Below are 19208 nucleotides of genomic sequence, written 5' to 3' on the forward strand. Positions count from 1 at the left end.
TGTCTAATACTTGCCGGTGATAATGCTTCTTGATCCTGCCATCCACAGTGTCTCAGCTGGGATCGAACATCGTGGAAGCTACATTTCAATGCACTTGAACAATCAGCCTTGTTCCAGCACTGACAGTAATAGTTATTTTTCTAGACAGAATTGACATTATAAATGAGTTGTTGGTTAATCTGCTGCTTTCTTAACATCATTGATCCTATAGCTATGTCCTTAAGCAGCAGTGCCTGAATATTAACTACCCAGCAGTAAAATTATAGCTCCATTTGGATGCAGAGCACAGCCGCCTTATCGCCAGACTTTCAATTCTGTCAAGAGTTTCAGGGTTACTCATGCAAAAATAGCTTGTCTGCCTGAGTGAGCATATGAGGGCTGTGGATCGTATGCAGAAGCGTAAGCACTCGCCATCATGAGCTGGGGAGCAGGCTAGGAAAGTCTGTCTTTTCAGAGCTGTATAAACCTATCCCACAGGGAACTGCTCGTGGAGCTCAGGGCAATGCAAATCAGGCCAAGTATTAGCTCCATCCCACCACCAGCGCTGGCTTGGCTTGGTCAGACCCTCACCCTGCTCCAGTGAGACAGAGACAAAAGATGTACAGATTTGATGCTTTTGATAGTCATCCAGCAAATTTACAGCTAGCTTAGCATTTTGAGGAGGACATTAAAATAGTGCAAGTTTTAACGCTTGGTGATCCATGAAGATGCTGATCTTCAGCTCATTGTGTTTCAGTCTCTCTTTAAAAGGCTTTCCTCTAAAATTTGGGCAGCTATATTTGATTTTACCTGCTGTCTTTCCCATCCCAGATTTATGGAAATGTGACCTGTCCCTACAAAGGCATTGTAGTGAGCTACTCTTGGCAAAGCTTCTGGGCAAAAAACTAAGGAAAGTGTGTAAAAAGTGCAAGAATATCCCTCACAGGGGGAGCAGCCATGCAAAAAACAGGTAGCATGGACAGTAAAACTGAACGTGAGAAACAAGCCAAGAGCCTGTGTCGTGAAGCTGGTGAGGCAGATAGCATAGCTCTAACATTGCAATGTTTTTTTCCTTAAAGAGTTTGCCTTGCTCTCCAAGGGACAGCATAAAGACCTTTTCTCATCTTACTTTGCCAAGTTACAAGTGGAGATTAAGAAGATTATTAAACTTGGCCACTCGTGTCCACTCGAGGAGTAAAAAAAACCTTTAAAAACAAATTCCTGTAAGTAGGCAGTCCAGCCTTTATTGTTTCCCAGGGGCTTGGTTAAAAAAATGCTCTTCTCTGAGTGAAAGAATAATCATTTACCAGTAAAATCTGTCAGCCAAAAATTACTTCCAGTGGGCAAACCACTGAGTAGCCATTGAGAAACACCCCAGATACTCTGGTATACTTTTTTTTTTTTTAATTAAAAGTCTGGTCTTGATATAAATAACCCCCACTCTCATCTATACCTGTGTGGTTTTATGCACTCCCACACATAGATATATATAGGAATACAGGACTATTTATTCCTAAAACTTAAAGCAGCTTTTAAATCATATGATGAGGTGTAAACACTCATCTCACAGGCTCATATCCATGGTTGAAATATCAGGTCTGCTCCCACTGGCGTAGACGCAAATGCTGAAATGCACCTGGCTTGGAGCTGGCACAGGACCTATCAGATGGCAATGAGGGAGGTATAGATCTTGGTCCTATACATTTCCAAATCACTCTAGCTAAGTCATGTTTCCTTTGGAGCTGAGAAGTGGGAGAATAAGATTTCTACTCAAAAGGTACATGCCCAGAGCACCAGGCCTTCAATTATACAAAGAATGAACTGGAGCCAGCTTCCTCCTGCCTTTTCAGATAAGTGGTCTCACCAAGAGATTATAGTGAGCAGAATTTGGCACCTGGCTCCATTGGCATGAAGGGGTGGGTGTTTTGCCCACACAGATTCCTGCCATGGAAATTTTTGCTTATCCAAGGATCCACCCAAGTGGATCCAGTTGCCATGTCAGCAGATTAGTGCCTACAAAAGACCAGCAACCCCAGACAGAAATTTAGCATCTCCCAAAGCCTGTGAGCTGGATGCTTATTTGTCCTCTTCATCCCATGTGGGAAAACCTGGCTCAAGCCCCATTTTGTTCCAGTCCCTCTGGCTTCAGGAGCTGTAAAAGCAGCTAGTAAGCCCTCCTCCTCCTGAGCTGGGTGTCGCTGGAGACTGTTTTACTGAAGAACAAACTGGTTATGTGTGTGTGAGTGATACCTGGGTGACGGCAAATTGCAGAAACCATCAGAAATTCAGCAGGCTCTCTAATACCAACTTGGCAGCCTCAGAATAACTTTTACTGTCTGATAACTAGACAAAAATACAGCCTTGCTTCGCAATCTTGTAGTGGCTGGTTGTAGCAGGGCAGCTGGTAATCAAGGCATGGGGACCTTACCCAGGGAGAAGCAGGACAAGGCTGCCTCTAAACATGGGCAGCTACCACTCTTGAACAGTTTTATATCCAGAGGGCTGAACTTAGCTGAGATCAGACATATAAAAAGTGGCTTTTAAATTCCTATGAATACAGTGAATTGCTGCACTTGCATGAAATGTGCAGAATATGTCTTTGGACACTGGGAGAAGCAAACCCTAGTAGTAGAAACTTAGGTGGAGGCTTTGGAAATTGCCTTGGTGTTGGGTTAATGCTGCTAATTGAAGTGAACACTAAAGCTAATACAGACTTCAAGGAGAGAAGTTACCCCAAGGGTAAATCTTGAAGATATTTCAGTGTTTACAAGGAGGAAAGACTTCATAGCTGTGTATTTACTGTGACTGTACAGGAGAGTGACATCTGAAGAAACATATGCAGGCTTTCTTCCCCAAAGAGAAAATTGGATCGAGACAAAAATGACCTAAATAAACATTGGAAGATCACAGGAAACTATTCCTTGGAGGCAGAGAGGAAGAATATATACATGTAGATAAGGGCTGTGTGCGAAAGTTGAGTATTGTACTTTGGGGAATTTCAGTACATCAAAGGAACCTGATATCAGTCCTGGAGTAACATCAGAAGAAACATTGTCTGAGGAGAAGTGGAGGGGGTGAAATTTATCTGGGCAGGGGAAGGTACAATGGACTCTCCAGTTTTAAATACTGAGGTGGCTTCTGGCTTTTTCATGTTTTGCACACTGAGCTCAAGAGAACATGACTTCTCTCTGCTCAGATGCGTGTGAGTGTTGGAGAGTTGGATGAGTAGACTTTATGGTGAGGCCAGGAATTTTAACAACAATTTATTAGGTCTTTATGGGCTCAGTTTTCTATTACAAGCATAGACTAAGGTACATACGCTTGTATTTGCTCTATTCCATATTGGAACACCATGTACACCATGTGTACACCATGGACACTGATCTCTGAGTGCAATTGAAAAGGATACCATAACATGTCTGTTTGGGGACAGAATTTAGGGCTTATTGCAAAGAAAAAAGGAAAATCCAGGGCAGAATTTGCTTGCTCCTCCCCACCTCCATTTTTTACTGCAGGTAAACCAGATTACAAGAGGGAACATGCAGCTTCTGAAATTATTGCAAACCATCAATGAACTGCTGAAAGCTGGTGATCCACTTACGGCTGAATTGTGGCAGAAACAGCATGGCATCCTGACCAAACTGCCAGTCATCAGGAAAACATTCCCATGCGAAAATGGTGTAAGAACTAAATATGGCTTCAAGACAGTTCTGGGTTAAATATATAATCTTCAGAAGCACCAGTGTGCTTTCTGTGTGAATGAATTTATGGTGCAAGTTACAAACAGCGAATTAGTTTTTAAAAATAGACTGGTGCACCTGAATTCGGCTTGGTTGCTTCTCCCCCTTTGGCTTGGCTGGATGCTAGTGGCATGTCAGGTGGTGGCTTGTTCATATGTGCTGGCCCCATCAGTCCAAGAGGGCTTGGAATAATCACTGAGCTGTATTTTTAGCTTCAGGTTCCTCCAGTTCTCATGCCCGAGCCTGACAGCACTACTCTGTTTGCATACTTTGGGTGAGTCACTCAGTCGTACCAGCTGAATTACCCTGCTGTGGGCCAGCAGTTTGGCTTCAAAAAAAATGAGACAGGGAGCAAAATTTGTCCTGCATGGAATTTTCTTTCTTCATGGCAATAAAACTCCCCCCTAAATTCTGTCCCCTCACTTATATGCTGTGATATCCTTTTCAGTTTTAGTCTGAGGTCAGCACACACTGATGTACATCCTCTTCAGATATTCAGAAAAAAAACAAAGTGCTTAAATGGCAAGGAGGTTTGGGTGGTCCAAATTGTTTGGATGGCCTTTTTTTGGTGCAAATTGAAGCTTCTGCTTGGCCAAATCATCTGTCTAAAAATCTTCATCTCTTTCTTCAATTCCATCACTTACTGTGTCACAGTTAATACTGAGGAATACCTCTGACTGTGGAGGAAAGCTGTCCTAGCCTGGTAGACCAAGTTCAGCCCTGAGATGCTTTCAGGTAGCTGCTGCCTGTTGAACACTGAGAAGGGGAAAAACAGGCTTACCGTGAGCACTAAGTACTAATGACAGGCTCTCCTGGATACTCTACTTATCTGGCCAGAGCCTGTTGACCGCAAGTTCAAAGACATACAAGGTTATTTTGGGGGCCAAAGAGATGCTGTGCTAGAGGAAAACCCTGCAAGGACCATGCTGGACCCCAGAAATGTGTTTGTGTTTTGCACATCACTTTTTTCCTTTTCCTCTCTCAGCTTCATTTGCTGTAGCTGCTTGTGGGAGTCCCACCAGGTCTGAGTCTCTCAGGTCATTCCCTGATATGTCTTGCAGTAAAGCTTTCAAAAGGCTTTGCACGAGAGACATGGAAAGAAATGGGAGATTTAGATACCTTTTACAGCCTGAAAGACCAGCCAAGAGTGTTGCAACGCTCTGCATTTCAGGGCTGTATTAGGCTGACTCATAGCATGGGCATAAAATGGCTCTTCAGCCTAAAGAAAACACAGTAAAACTCTGTTACTGAAGTTACTACCTGGGCAGAAAGCTGCAAAACTGCCTTTGCTGTGAGGTGGGAAGGTGCCCAGAGGGAGGCAGGTGCCTCCACACTTCCCTGGAGGAAATCTTTCCAATCCCTCTTGATTTTATGGCAATGGTCCCAGGACCACACTAACTAGTCGTTTTTCCAGGGGACACTGCTGCCAGTGGATGTTTTTAAGGAGTCTAAAAAATAATCCTGTGCAGCCTAAAGCTCCTGGTCTGCCAAGAAAAAACACAAACAGCCATGTGAATGATTTTCATACAGATATTCTCATGCTGTATTCTGTTGCTGTTGTTTCCCCATTGCCTTACTGTGCTTTTTATATACTATCTGCATGTCTATGTGTTACCTCCGTGCAACCCTATGTGGGCAGAAAGCAACTGCTGCAATGGAGTGTGACCCAACCTCGAGCCCTGTAAGTGCCCTGGCCCATGCAGACAGTGTCAGGCCAGGCAGCAGGAGCAAGGATGGCACTGGGAAGAATGCCAAGGAGAAGGAAAACCTTTCCACAAGTGATTGTAATAGGGAGATGTAGGCAAGGAAGAGGCAAACCTTTCCAGGTGCTACAGGGGAAGGGGGAATAGCTGTGGGATGTGCTGTGGTAAGGGAAGGGGAGTGGGCTGTGTGTCAGCATCTCACTGGCAGAGCTGTGGGCACCAACCTGACCAGCACCAGCACTGGCAATCATCCATGCCCACAGCAAAAATACAGCTCCTGCCTCCTGGTGCTCACACAGATCGGATGCAGCTCACCGTCTTTCCCCGGAAACAGCATTTACAAAAATAGAAAGCTGGAAATGCCACCACACGGCAGCTAAATATAGCCTCACCAAGAGACGAGCTGCAGCGCTCACTCCAAAAACAAAGGCAGTGAAAGGGGACACCTGGCTCCCCACCAGGGTGATGTGGGGTGGAGGGAGAGTGTCAGAGCTGCTGGCTATGGCAGAAGGCTTTGCCAGGAGGATGCCAGCTGGGAGCATGAGATGCATGAGCATGGGATTGCTCAGAGACGAAACTCTGTGAAAAAATGAACTATGAAATGTCCCAGCTTTCCATTAAAATCACATTTTCTTCCGTAAAGCTTATATGATGTGATTAGAAGCTCTAGGGTTTTTTCACCAAGACCGAGGTCTGTAGTAAATTCCAAACTTTTTGCTGAGTTATACTTGGGGTTTTTGCCAGCTGTGATGCAGGGAAGCAACACCGCATCCCAGAAGGGTTTCTCTGGCTTCACACAGTAAACGCTGGTTGATGATGGCAGGTGGAGGCACACCAGGATTTGACAGGGTATTTCTCCCCCTTGATTAAAGTTGTAATGTTTGCCAAATGTTGATTTAAGGGCTAATTCCCCAAAGGCACAGGGCAGAGGAAGGTGGATGGGATGTGACCTCCCAGAGACACTAGTGGTGGAGGTTGGGCTGGGGCTTGGCACATTTGCTGGCCATCAGCTGTGGTGGCTCTAAGAGCAGTGATATCTCCTCAAGCAAGGCCCACTTCAGGATTGGTATCACAGGACAAGCAGGAATTTGGGTCTGTTACAGGAAGTTTTAGGATTTCAATGTCTGGCACTAGGAGATCCCAGAATTCAGGCTGCCTGTGCATCCATGGCTTGATCGTCTTGTCATCCTGGGCTTGTGGATAAGCGTTAAACCAGTCTTTTATTATAGGTTTCAATACTAATTTTTTTCCATTTGGTAAATGGGGAGTCACTCAATAGTACTTCTTATGTTTCTTATCAGCATGTTACTTTATATGTTATTTATCAAAGAGTGTCTCGACGTGGCACTGAATACAGAAGTCCTGCCTTTGGGGTGTTTTACCAGGCTATCAAAATGATGCACAAATATCTGTAAGCACTGTAATCCTATATAATTAGATGAGGAAATTAGGTAGGGGTGATGCTGCCCTTTTTGCAGCTAGAGATGTGAGGAACAAAGATTAAGGCCATAAGTGTCTACAATTTCCAGTGCTCAGTTTCAGATAACGAGAGCTTAACTTTTAAATTTAATTTAATTTAATTTAATTGCACATGCCTAACAATTCAAGTGCGCTTCACTGCTTTAACCTGCTGTGGTAGCAATAGCTAAACCAAAAACTCTCCACACCTTGAAAGAAACCTCATTTTAGGGGACTCAACTGGAATCTAAAGAGGAACAGGGACCTGTTGGCAACTTGCATGTGCTCTCACCACTTTGGGATGCAATATAATTCTTCTGCTAAAGACTCAAGAGTTGTTACATCCACCTTGAAATAAACTAATCGCACCAGTAAAGCCAATCACAACCTTTTTTTTTTTTTCATCTTGGAGTCAAATCATGCTCATTAAGCAAGGTAAAGATAGTTACAGATCAAGGTGTCCTGGCTGGGGTTTGGTACAGCTCCCTGACGGTGTTTCTGGGATGGGGAGTTGGGCTCTGGCTGAGAATTGCCTCTCTCAGCATTTGGCACCTCAGCCCATTTTTTTTTTTTTTTTTTTTTTTTGTAGGATTGTTTTTTTTTCTGCCAATATATTAAAATCTTGTTGGGTTTTAAAACACCTTTCCAGCTCTGCTGGTTTCCTGTTGGATTTTCTATACCCTTCTCAGATAGTGGCTGCTCTTAGACTTGCATGCACAGTTTTGCTTTGGTCTGTTATTGCTTCTGGTCCAAAAGATCCCTCATTCATGCCAAATCACTTTATAATTCCCAGAGGAATAAATGCCACTTCTTCCCCCTTTCTTTCCATCAAACTTGCCTGACATAATGATTGTTTGAGAGCAAGGCGAGCAGGGAGTAGCTTTTTACAGTAAGCTGGAGCAGAAGTAAAAGAAAATATCCCAAACCCCAGCCTCCATCCCAATAAACATTAACTTCAGACATTTCTGATTGGATTCAACTTCTGAGCCTTGGACTCACCTCTGTTGGTGATGTGCATTGCTTTGAGATACATCTTTATACATCTATACGTGTATATATAAACCCTTGTCCTCCTACAGCAGCAAGCTGTTTCTCCTTTTCCAGAGTCTCCAGATGGTGCTGAAAGCTTCAGAGCTTTGGGGGTTTATTTGTTTGTTTATTTTTAGATGACTTCTCACACTTGGGCTCTAATCAGGATGCCTCAGCCTTCCCATTTACCAAACAATCTCAGTTTTTAAAGGGGACTCGTTGCCAGTCCCCTTCCCAAGCAGGTCTGCAATAAATTGTCACAGTTTATTATTAGTGTTGGTGCATTTTCTAAATCTCCATTGTTCCCCTTCCCAGAATAATTTGCAATTTCCTCTGTGCTTCAATCCCAGTTATTTGCTTACCTCCACACTGGATTGAGACTGAGTTTTCTGAGGAGGCTTGGCTATTTAAAAATAAAAGAGAAAACCACTGATCTCATGTGCTGCTGGAATAGTACTGCATAAATACATATATTTCTCATTCTTTCTAGGCTCCTTATTTTTTGTTTGTTTGTGTATTTTCTAAATAAACCCCTCACATAACCCCGTATTGTTGAATCTCATTTGGGGTCTCTGGAAAGAAGTTGATCCCAGCCCTGCGCTAAGGACAGGCTGGGATGGGCTTGAGGCCCAATCCTGGTCCCAGCTGCCTTGCAGCTCCTCCAAGCACAGCTGAAAAAGAGTTTTCCTCAAAACTTCCTTTTAGATCAGATGCCCTTTTGGTTTGTGATGGGTCTTCCTTTTTCTGAGTTGTTAAAAAGAGATAGAAGTCACACCCTCTCATCTTTTAGTACTCTGATTTGTCTTGCTGAATCTATATTCCCAATTTTTTTCACAAGCCCCATCAAAGTTTTTGCCATGCTTTCTGTTACAGCACCTCCTCTGGGATATAGCAATAATAATATATAACAATAAATACCTTCATGGCATGTCATCTCTCAAATTTTCTTGAAGGTTGTTCCTTCAGAGGCAGCCTAATAACCAGTTCCTCCCGTTAGCCCTGTTTTTCCTTGCACAATGTTTGGCTTGTGAGCTGACTTTCCATTTATACTGGTCCTATTATAATTTTATTATTGATGCTGCTGATTTGAGGGGAAGCTAGCTACCTACAAACAGTAAGCTGGTTTTTTGCTCACTCTTTTCAGCGCTCATGGTTTACAGTCCAAACCACTGCACCATGCTGATGAGAGTCAAATGAAGATGGAACGTCTGTCCCTCTGGGATGTCTCCAAGGATGAAAAACGGTGTTTCAAGGCCGCTTGGAAGCTCAGGCTGTATCGAACCCTCTTTGGGGTTCCTGTATCCAGAGGACCCTGGCTCTGGGCTAGGTGATGCTGCGTGACTGAGAACAGTCTAGCTGTGCCACAGGCTGGCCAGCAACGTTGTGCCACCTCCATCCTTGGAGGTTTTCCAGACCCAGATGATTCCAGCCCTGAGCAAGCTGGTCTGACCCCACAGCTGACCAGCTTTGAGCAGGAGACTGGACAGGGACCTCCTGAGTTCACCTCCAGTCTGAATGGTTGTGTTATGCTACAGATCTATTACTTGGTCAATCTGACAGGTGACGGACAGAATTTAAAGCCCTCACATTGAAAGGATTTAGAGGAAGTTTGATTTTTACAGCTCATGGGATGGGTCCTACAAAAGAGGTGGAAACTTCCCTACAACCTCCAGCAACAGTCTCCTGTGCAAGCTGCAGCCTCCAGCTGTCCTTAGGGCTGGCTTTCTCCCAGCTGAGACAAAACACTATAGACTCAGAGTTTTTTTCCCCAGTTTTTGTTCTTGAATGAGCATCCATAAGAGAATTGGATGGGTGCTGCAAATGAAAAGGGGCAGTAGCAGAAAAGGGCTCCATCCATTGCTCTGCTCTGCTTTTCTATTGGATTTGTTCAGTTTCAGGTCTTTTCCCCAGTGTTTTTTCTAGGGTGCCCAAGCTGCCCTACATTAGCATCAGGATTTTCCTCTCATGTTCCTAAAAAACTCTGATTTTGTAGAACAGGAGAGAAATCTTTCTTTGACACATGCCAACAAAATTTACTTTTCTGAAGCCAGAAATAGTAGCTGCAATGCCTGCGCAGCACAATGCAAACACCCTTCCTCCATCCCAGTTCTCCCTTCTATCCACCCACTAGAACAAAATGATTTAACCAAATAATAAATGTTGAAAAGGCCAGTCCCTGCAGACTCACAACAAAGGCAAGAAAAATGCTAGGCTAATTATTATCTTCCTTTCCTTGCACAGGCCTTTCTGTGAGGCTCTACCAATTAGAGATGATGCTGGGGAACAAGCTAGATGGGAATTAGTCTGACTTGGGGAAATCACCATCCAGAGGTTTGGGGTTTTTTTGTGCCGATGGGTAAATTCCCTTTGCTCAGCTTAAACTCTTTTAATCAAATGCGTTACTTTGACAACACATTTTAATAGCTGGTTTTAAAAATGTACACTTAAAAAATGTTTCCAGCTAGCTCTGATCCTAGCCTGTATTTCTCCCTGTGGTCTTGAAATCAAATTCCTGGATGCACATACTCTCCTGAGCCTCTTTATTAGCTCCCCCAGAAACCTCCCTTGCAAGTAATGTAGAGTTCCAACTGAGATGTACAGGTTAAGAGGGTAAATCACTTGCCTGATTATTCATATACTCCAGTCACTTCCCTTCCTGTGAGAACAAACCCGTAATCCCAACATAACATCCACGCTCTATGAAGCAGCCTGCACATGGGAAATGTTTTCTCTCTCTCCCACCATGGTGAAATCTAGTGTGTCTAGTCCGCTAAGCAACCATCTCTTCCTCCAATGGCAGGAGGGGCCAGCTGAGCTTGGCTGATCTAATGTTCCTCGCTACGGTGTTACTGATGCCTCTGCTTACATTTCCACAAATGTGATCAAATCCACAAACTGGGTTTGATTGGATGGTTAAGAAGCTTTTGAGTACATGCAGCCACCCATCTAAGGGCATGTTCTGCACTTTCTGATCCCCATAGCAGGTCCTTCACACCTCTCTTCTAGGAGGGATCCACCACTAATGGACCCTGGCTAATGGACCCTGGCTAATGGACCCTGGATGCCCAGCGCTGGACAGGATATCCTAGAGACAGGGCAGGTGCCTTATTCACTGATGGTACCTACTGTAATACACACCTCTGCTGGAAATGTTTTGACTGAGAGGTTCTGCATTTGTCTCTTCATGGCCATGTTATTTGGTGGCATTTCACTCAGAGTGGCAAATATGTTCAGAGCCTGTTTTCCATCAAGCCTAAGCAGTAAGCCAAAGTTTACAGCACAAAATTTGTACCTGGATGTGCAATGCTGCAGGCTGGACAGAGGGATTTCCCCTGGCTCTTTTGAACCTTCTCATATGATATTCTGTTCCTCTTTCATATTCTTTGCTGCCTTGACACTAACAGATTGTGCTTGTGTTTAGTCTAACACCATCGATTAAAATAGTAACCAATACCAGACCCAAGATCAACCCTTGGACAAATCCATGAGTAACCTACTTCCACCCTGATACTTCCCTTGTGTACTGGGTCTGGCTGAACTGGACTTGGTTTTCCCCTACAGCAGCCCTCACGGTGCTGTGTTTTATGTCAGGAGCTGGCAGGGTGTTGATAGCACCCTGGTGTTGTGGCTACTGCTGAGCAGTGCTTACACAGCACCAAGGCTCTTTCTGATATTTCCCCCAGTGGGACGGGGTGGGCAAGATCTTGGGAGGGGACACAGCCAGGACAGCTGACCCAAACCGACCAAAGGGATATTCCATACCATATGACGTTTGCTCAGTATAAAGCTGGGAGGAAGGAGGAAGAGGGTGGGGTCACCCTTGGTCCTCCGAAGCAACCACTACGTGTATTGGAGCCCTGCTTCCTGAGAAGGCCCGACATCGCCTGTCCATGGGAAGTAGAGACTAAATCTGTTTGCTTTTGCTTCCGCGCGCGGACTTTTGCTTTGCCTTGCTTATATTAAAACTGCTTTTGTTTCACCCACAAGGGTTAGTTTATCTTCTTTCCCCTCTTTACCCTATTGAGAAAACAAGGGGAAAAGAGGGGGGGAAGTGATAGAGCGACTTGGTGGATACCTGGCATTTAGCCAGTCAAACCATCACACCTTGTTATGTACAACTCATGATTTCTTTCCTAAACAGTTTTTTATCTATCATACCGTCTCATCTCCAAAGCCATTTTGCCAGTAATTTTCATTGCTCTCTGTTTTGATAATCTTGCTTTAGCAATAGCTTGGTCAGAGCCCATCCCTTCTTAGGACAGTGATGACTATAAATGCCTAACTAGTAGCAACCTGGTTCTCAGGAAAATAAGCGATATATTTTAAATGCTGGAGTTCAAGTGATTTAATACTTTCCTTCTACTTTCAATTTTGTCTTTTTCAGTAAATTAAATTTTCCTGGGAGAATGACTGCTTTCTCTTTTGGTCTACTATTTTCTGCAGAATATAACATATTTTTAAGCACAGCAAGTAATTCTAGTCTCTCTTGGCCACTTCTTTTGCATGATACTATATTATTTATGTCATCTTATGTTCTTTTATATTAAACATGATCTTCTATGGCTACTTTCAAGCTGGATTTTTTCTCTAGATATTTATTCTAAGCTTTCAAAAATGCATGTATGAACCTAGAAGGTAGACCGCAAGGTTCTGTGCAGGAGATGGGCAGCTGGAATTACCATCTTCAACTTCCTAACACGACAGATATAATTTTGTATCATATAAGGGGGAACTAAATATGAAAGAGGGAGGACTGGGGCAGATTTTGAGAAACCTGCCATGCTGGCTGTTTAGTTAGAGGCTACCACAGTATCTAATATATGCAGACAACAGAAGTGAAGTGCATTGGCCGGCTAAAAGACTCTTTCGTGGTGTTTTGCTGTAATGCTTGGCAAGACTGCCCTTGCTTCACATTCTGCCTCCCTTGCTGAGGCACCAGGGTGGAAAAAACAGCTGCAGAGGATCCAGACAGTAGGGAGAGATTTAAACACTCCATAGCGTTGTTCTTATGTTTTCTAATAAATGGAGAAGTGGGCAACAGTCGGTGTGTCCTGAACCCTCTACCATTCAACCTATTTAAGTCATATAATGTTATCATGAAGCAGGGAAGGGAAGCTTAGCTGAGCCTCTGGGGAATGCCAAAATCATGTTCTCTTTCACTCTGTTTTTTAAAAGTCAGTTGCAGTGGAAAGATCTTGCCCAACAACTTAGTGGGGATATTGAAAAACAGTCATATCAAACCAGTCTGTAGAAGAGATGCTCACCTGTCAGGAAGACGGGGACACCAGAGTGAACATCTCCTGAGCTGAGTGTCCTTCTGAGGCTGGGCTGGGCTGGGCTGGGAACCACACTAGCAAGCGAGGATGAGGAGGGCAGGGGCCACCTCGGGTACACAGAAGGATTTGGTACCCCCTGCCTGTGGAAATCACTGACATGGGCAGACAATCACCTTCAGATGAATTTAGTTTCCATGATTTTCAATGGATCCATCTGTGAGAATACAAAATTACTACAGCAAAGCCACTTGCAGACCTCTAATTTAATAAGTTGTTCTTATATTCTTATATAGTTATCTTCTGTATACAGGCCACAATAATGAGTCATTGTGGCCTGTACAGCTCGGGGCACAGAATTTCACCTCACATTGCACGGGGGAAGGGACACAAACCCAGTCTCCCACCAAGGATGTTGTGTGTGTGTCCCAGCTGCCAGGCAGGAGGGCACGGGCAGCTCCAGCCGCCACAGTGGTTTCAGTATCATTTCAATGTTTTGGAAGGGAGGATTGCCGTCGCAGGGGTTGCTTCTTACAGCTTTTTTTTCCCTCCTTTTGTTTTTGAGAACCAGGCAGCACAGTGCGAGTGGAGTTTTGCAAAGCTCTGGCTTTCCCAAAGAGGAAGGCTCCTGCTCAGCAGTCTGTAAGCGCCCCCTTGTGCAAACGCAGCCAGCTGGCTTCAGCCTGCAGATTTATCCAGCAAACGTTCATGATGGTGTTAATTTGGGTATTTCAGATGGTGGAAAGAGGGGTGACCAGCTACCCTGCACCGTGAAGGCAACACTCTCCAAGAGGGAAAGCCTCCTCTGCAGGCTGGACAATGCTCGTGAGACCCTGCTTCAGATTGTACCAAGAATTGTGCTGGTAAATGGGATTGGTCTGGTGGAAAACTATGAGCCAGCACTGTGCACTCACAGCCCAGAAAGAGAACCGTACCCTGGGCTGCATCCAGAGCAGCATGAGCAGCAGGTCGAGGGAGGGGCTTCTGCCCCTCTATTCTGCTCTCGTGTGACCCCCCCCTGCAGTGCTGGGTCCAGCTCTGGGGGCACCAACATCAGAAGGACACGAACCTGCTCGAGCAGGGCTAGAGGAGACCACAAAGGTGATGAGGGAGCTGGAGCAGCTCCGCTGTGAGGGCAGGCTGAGAGAGCTGGGGGGCTTCAGCTGGAGAAGGCTCCAGGGAGAGCTTCAAGTGGCCTCCCAGTATATAAAGGGGCTACAGGAAAGATGGGGAGGGACTCTTGATCAGGGAGGGTAGGGATAGGACAAGGGGTAATGGTTTTAAACTGACAGAGGGTAGATTTAGATTAGAAATAAGGAAGAAATTCCTTACTGTGAGAGTGGTGAGGCACTTGGAACAGGTTGCCCAGAGCAGCTGTGGCTGCCCCCTCCCTGGCAGTGTTCAAGGCCACGTTGGATGGGGCTTTGAGCAACCTGGCTAGTGGAAGGTGTCCCTACCTGTGGCAGGGGGTTGGAACTAGATGTTCTTTAAGGTCCCTTCCAACCCTAACCAGGTTTGGCAAACTGATCTTGGTGGCCAGACAAGAAATGTGGGGAGACACTTGTAGCTAGGTGGGGATGCAAAGAATGATTGATGAGATGATAAACCATCAGGGCAATAAATGGTGACAGTTAGGTGCTGAGAACACAACACAGCATGTAGTTAGTCAGAAGCTGGGAGAGTTCAATTCACCCCAGCAAACAGGCTGTCAGTCAGGTTTGCTGAAGGTAATGGCTGAGTCTGGGGTTCCTCAAGCTCATGGTGCCACCAAAGTGGGAACATCTGAGAAATGAAGGAAAGAAAATGGAAAAGCAATTGACTCCCTGGGATACTTTGAAATATGAGGTGCAGCTGCAGCTATTTTTGAGGAGTCAGGAAACCCTAATTGCTCATAATTATCTTAATTCCTGCATAAGGGTTACTTGCCAGTGTGGCAGTTTGCTGTTGGTTGATATAGGCTGAGATTCTTTGCAACCCTGGCTGGTGTTGCTGCACCTGCTGGGTATTGGCTGTAGATGCAGGTGCTGAAACAGGATCTGCACCGGGAATGCACCAAATTCCTCCCAGTCCTGCAAAATCAGGGTGTGCTGAGGTGTGATGCAGCAAAATGAAAGGCAGTAAGAAAACTGTTGAAAAAGCAAAACAGGATGGAGATGAAGAAAAGCTTAATTCTCTTAATGGGAGGGATTGGAAGGGCTGAAGAGTTCAACACTATTGCTTCAGCCTTGCAAGGTTGATGAGACAATTAAAATGCAAGTAGAATAGCAATAAGGAAAGCAGAGGTGAAAGGCTATTCAGCTTGAGAACATTCAGTTACTAGGGCCTGAATTTATTTCAGATTATTTGTTTTGGCTAATGACTTAAGGAAGTTTTAAACTACTGGGTTATAATGGAGGACTGAAACATCCCTGGAGAACTAGAGGAGAGGACAATAAACCCACTTGTATAGAGCAGGACTTACAGGCTAGCTGGTAAGAGTTTAGATTCCTAAAAACTACTGGGGCAACCTATTAAACATGTAGTTCTTACAGACCTGCAATACTAGTAGGATGATTAATAAATTCATATGACTGTTTATTAGAAAAAAAAAATGGTTTGAATTAAACAAAAAAGCTTTTGTTGTCTTGCTGACCCAAAAAAAGAGAAAGTTTAAGATCACTTGGCTTTAGTAACGTTGTTGATATTTCAATGTCGTGTCCAAGCAAAAGATCCTGTGGAAAACCTTGCCCAACTTGAGAACAAGTTACAAGAGGAGACCGTGTCTTTCTTCTAGTGATTTCTGAAAAACAGAACTGTTTTGTAGGGATGCTGAGGGCCATTCTGTAGGGGACAGGATCCTGCTTAGGGTGTGGCTTGGAAGCTGCACAGCTGAAGCACTGACAGGGACAGCATCGCTGCCATGCTGGCATGACCTGGCAAGCTGGGACAGGCCATGAGCTGATGCTCTCGCGTCCTTTGCTTGCCCAGCTGCTCCACGCTGAGCTCACACAAGAGGTGCAGGTGACTCCAACGTCCAAACATACACAACACGCTTTGGCTTATTCAGTGTGGTGAAGGGGAAAGTTGCAGTAGTAGTTGCTCACTTTCAGCAGCTGTCTGCTGCAGTGCATGTTTCTTGGCCTCTTCTTGCTACCACAGCTCCTCTTTATGCATCTGACAAGGCTCTCTTCTTCTTGAGCTGTGTTTTTTCACATAAAATGTTCTGCATGCATTGCAGTCAGGCTGAATACAGGACAGTTCGGGTGACAGTGCCAGTAATGCCTCAAGGAAACAGTTTGCATAAACCAAAGTGGACACTCACTTACACAACTGGGCATCGAGTTTCACCATCAAATCCATACCAAAATCTTTCTTTGCTTTTCTATCATTCTTTACTCGGTGGGGAAGCTACAATGCAAATATCTCTCTGGAGAGAGAAAAGACTTGAAAATGATACTCTTAAGATTTTAAAACATACCTTCTGTTGGTCAGGGGTGATCAGTAAAACAAATCAAGCTGTGCTTGGAAAAAACCTTTAAAAGATGGCAAGATGTAGCCTGTAAAATCTTCTGGGCTGAAATAAGAGATGAATTTGCAAAGGTGTCAAGGCCAGATGTCATGGCTCACGCTTCCACAGATGTCTCGCAAACACTTAAAGCAGAAGTTTGAAGACTAGGCACAGCATCAAGATACTATGGATTTAGGAATGTTAATGCACTACTGCTCTGAACTGATACACTTACAAGGGAAGCCTCTTCCATCTTTATTCAGTGCCTGGAATACTAGAGGCTCTGGTCTCTGTGCTGTTGACTCAACACAGAGAAATACTTCAGTGGAATGTAAAGGAACAGCACAGCTGGCTCTGAACTTATTTAACATCCCCTTGTTTACATTGTAACACATATGGCACAAACAGTGCAGTGACATTCTTTTTTTTTTTTTCCTCAGAAATAAAAACCCATCACAATCTAAGGAGGCTGGAAAAAGGCCCGTATAATCATTTCTCAGTGGGACACATGGCAGAAATCAAAAGCTCCAGACACAGTTTCTCCAACTCAGTTTCTGAAGACTGGGTAAGCAGTTTGCAGTGTATAGAAAAGGAGGCTAAAGTTATGCTCCTCTTTCTATATATAGAAATAATGAAATGAAGGTTAAAGCATCAGTCATGTAGCAAACTGCAAAATGGCAATACTCCATAGAAACTGAAGCAAATGCAAATTAATTTGCTTTTGGGGTTAAGTGTGTGTTGCTTAAATATAAATCCTGCAGTGTGTAGCATGTTACAGCCTTCCTCACACAAGACCAGCTCTTTTCCAGCACATACTCACACGGGGGCTGAAGTAGTTAACAGCTTATAACAAGGACAATTTACCTGGTGGTATGTAGCCTAGCAAAGTGTAAGATTTACTTGATGGAATAAGCAGTAGAATACAAGAAATATCGATGTTAAGGTCAAACACAGCATGTTGGGAGTCAGCACACAGGTACCCTTTTAAGGCAGTATGGCACTGGACCAAAATAAAATGACGTTCTTCCTCCATGAGGGGAGCAAGGCTGAGAAAGAGAATTTTTCTTTGCCTTTCTCCATGACTGAAGCCCACAGACCCACGGTCTCCCCTTGCTGTATGGAAAAAAAGCAACCATTTTGTTTCTGACTGCATCAAAACACAGAGAGCAGGTCCAATTACCCTGACTCATCAGCGTACACATCCATAGAGCTGTAACCCATCCAAACTCAGCCTATGCAGGATCAGGTTAATAGCTGGAAACAAAAACTGCCAGCAGCAAACTTTTCTGAGCTGGTGTCAGCTGCCAAAGCTCTCACCTCAGTGAACAACAGCTCACATCTATGGAGCTAGTTGTAATGTACAGCAGTAAGAAATACTACCAATAAAAAGATGAAAAAAATAGCACTGGCGCAAGGGACAGTATCAGAGTTGCTGCTCACATACTCGGAGTAGCTTCCTGCATTAGTGAAGCTGTGATGGGCTCAGCAAGGCACCCGGGCACCCACAGCAGCCTGTGCCTCATACGTTAACAAGTTCCCCAAGTCAGCATGGTCCCTCTGGGTGATGGTGCTAGTGGCAAAGCCAATAAAAAAATGTTCTTTTTGCCCGAAGGTGCCATGCAGAGCACTGGGTAACAGTGCACCCTTCTCCTCAGAGTTTGTTGTCAAAGCTGGGAGGGGTAACACCCCGAGAGGGCTGATGTCTGAAGAAGCCAGAAAAGCAGTTGGCTCCCTTGCCCAGACCAGGCACCTGTGAAACACTTGCAGGATCAGCACCCAAACACAATGCCCAACACCCCATGGAGTGTGAGGGCCTTCCTGCACTGGGCTCTCTCTGCTATAGACCACTCTGCCTCCCAGCAGAATTGGCTGTATTAGGTTCAAACTCCACAACCATAGAAACATCCACTCTAGTCATAGGAATAGTAAAGCTTAAATGGTCTTTCATTTCCAGCTTTTTTTTTTTGGACTCTCTCCCATTCTTATATCCATGCAAAAAAAGAGTTCTTATGCTTCAAACTTTGAATGTGTGGTCCTTGGCCACACAAATGTCATACGGACATTTTTGTACTCAAGAAGCTGCTTCTGGGATGCTATTTGATTGCCAAGAAACTCTAAGTTTAACCTGAAAAAGATTTCTATGTGAAAGAAATGGAAAATTCCCATAAAAGAAACTGAAAGTCAGGTTTTTTCCTTAATTTACTCCTAGCTGAAGCATCTCTTGGGCAGCCAGTTTAACAAGCAGAAGCTATGTCCAAAAAAAAAGAAATCCTGGAAATTACAATGAGTTTAGAAACCTGCTAGCTGCATGAAGCAGATGATAACTAGTGTCCACTCGTAGCATAGAAGGTGATATACTTTGGTGACAGATAAAAACACACCCTGTTGTCATGCTCCTCTTCAGAGAGCTTTAAACACTAACATCACGGCAAAGCACGAAAAGCAGAGCGAAGCTATTTCACAGACAGGAAACCCAAGAGAGGGCAGGTCACCATTCAGAGAGCTTGGTTGCACTGGGATGCAGATACAAGGCACCCTG

The sequence above is a fragment of the Athene cunicularia genome (assembly GCF_003259725.1).
Source record: "Athene cunicularia isolate RWA chromosome 8 unlocalized genomic scaffold, athCun1 chr8_part1, whole genome shotgun sequence".
NCBI classification, from domain to species: Eukaryota; Metazoa; Chordata; class Aves; order Strigiformes; family Strigidae; genus Athene; species Athene cunicularia.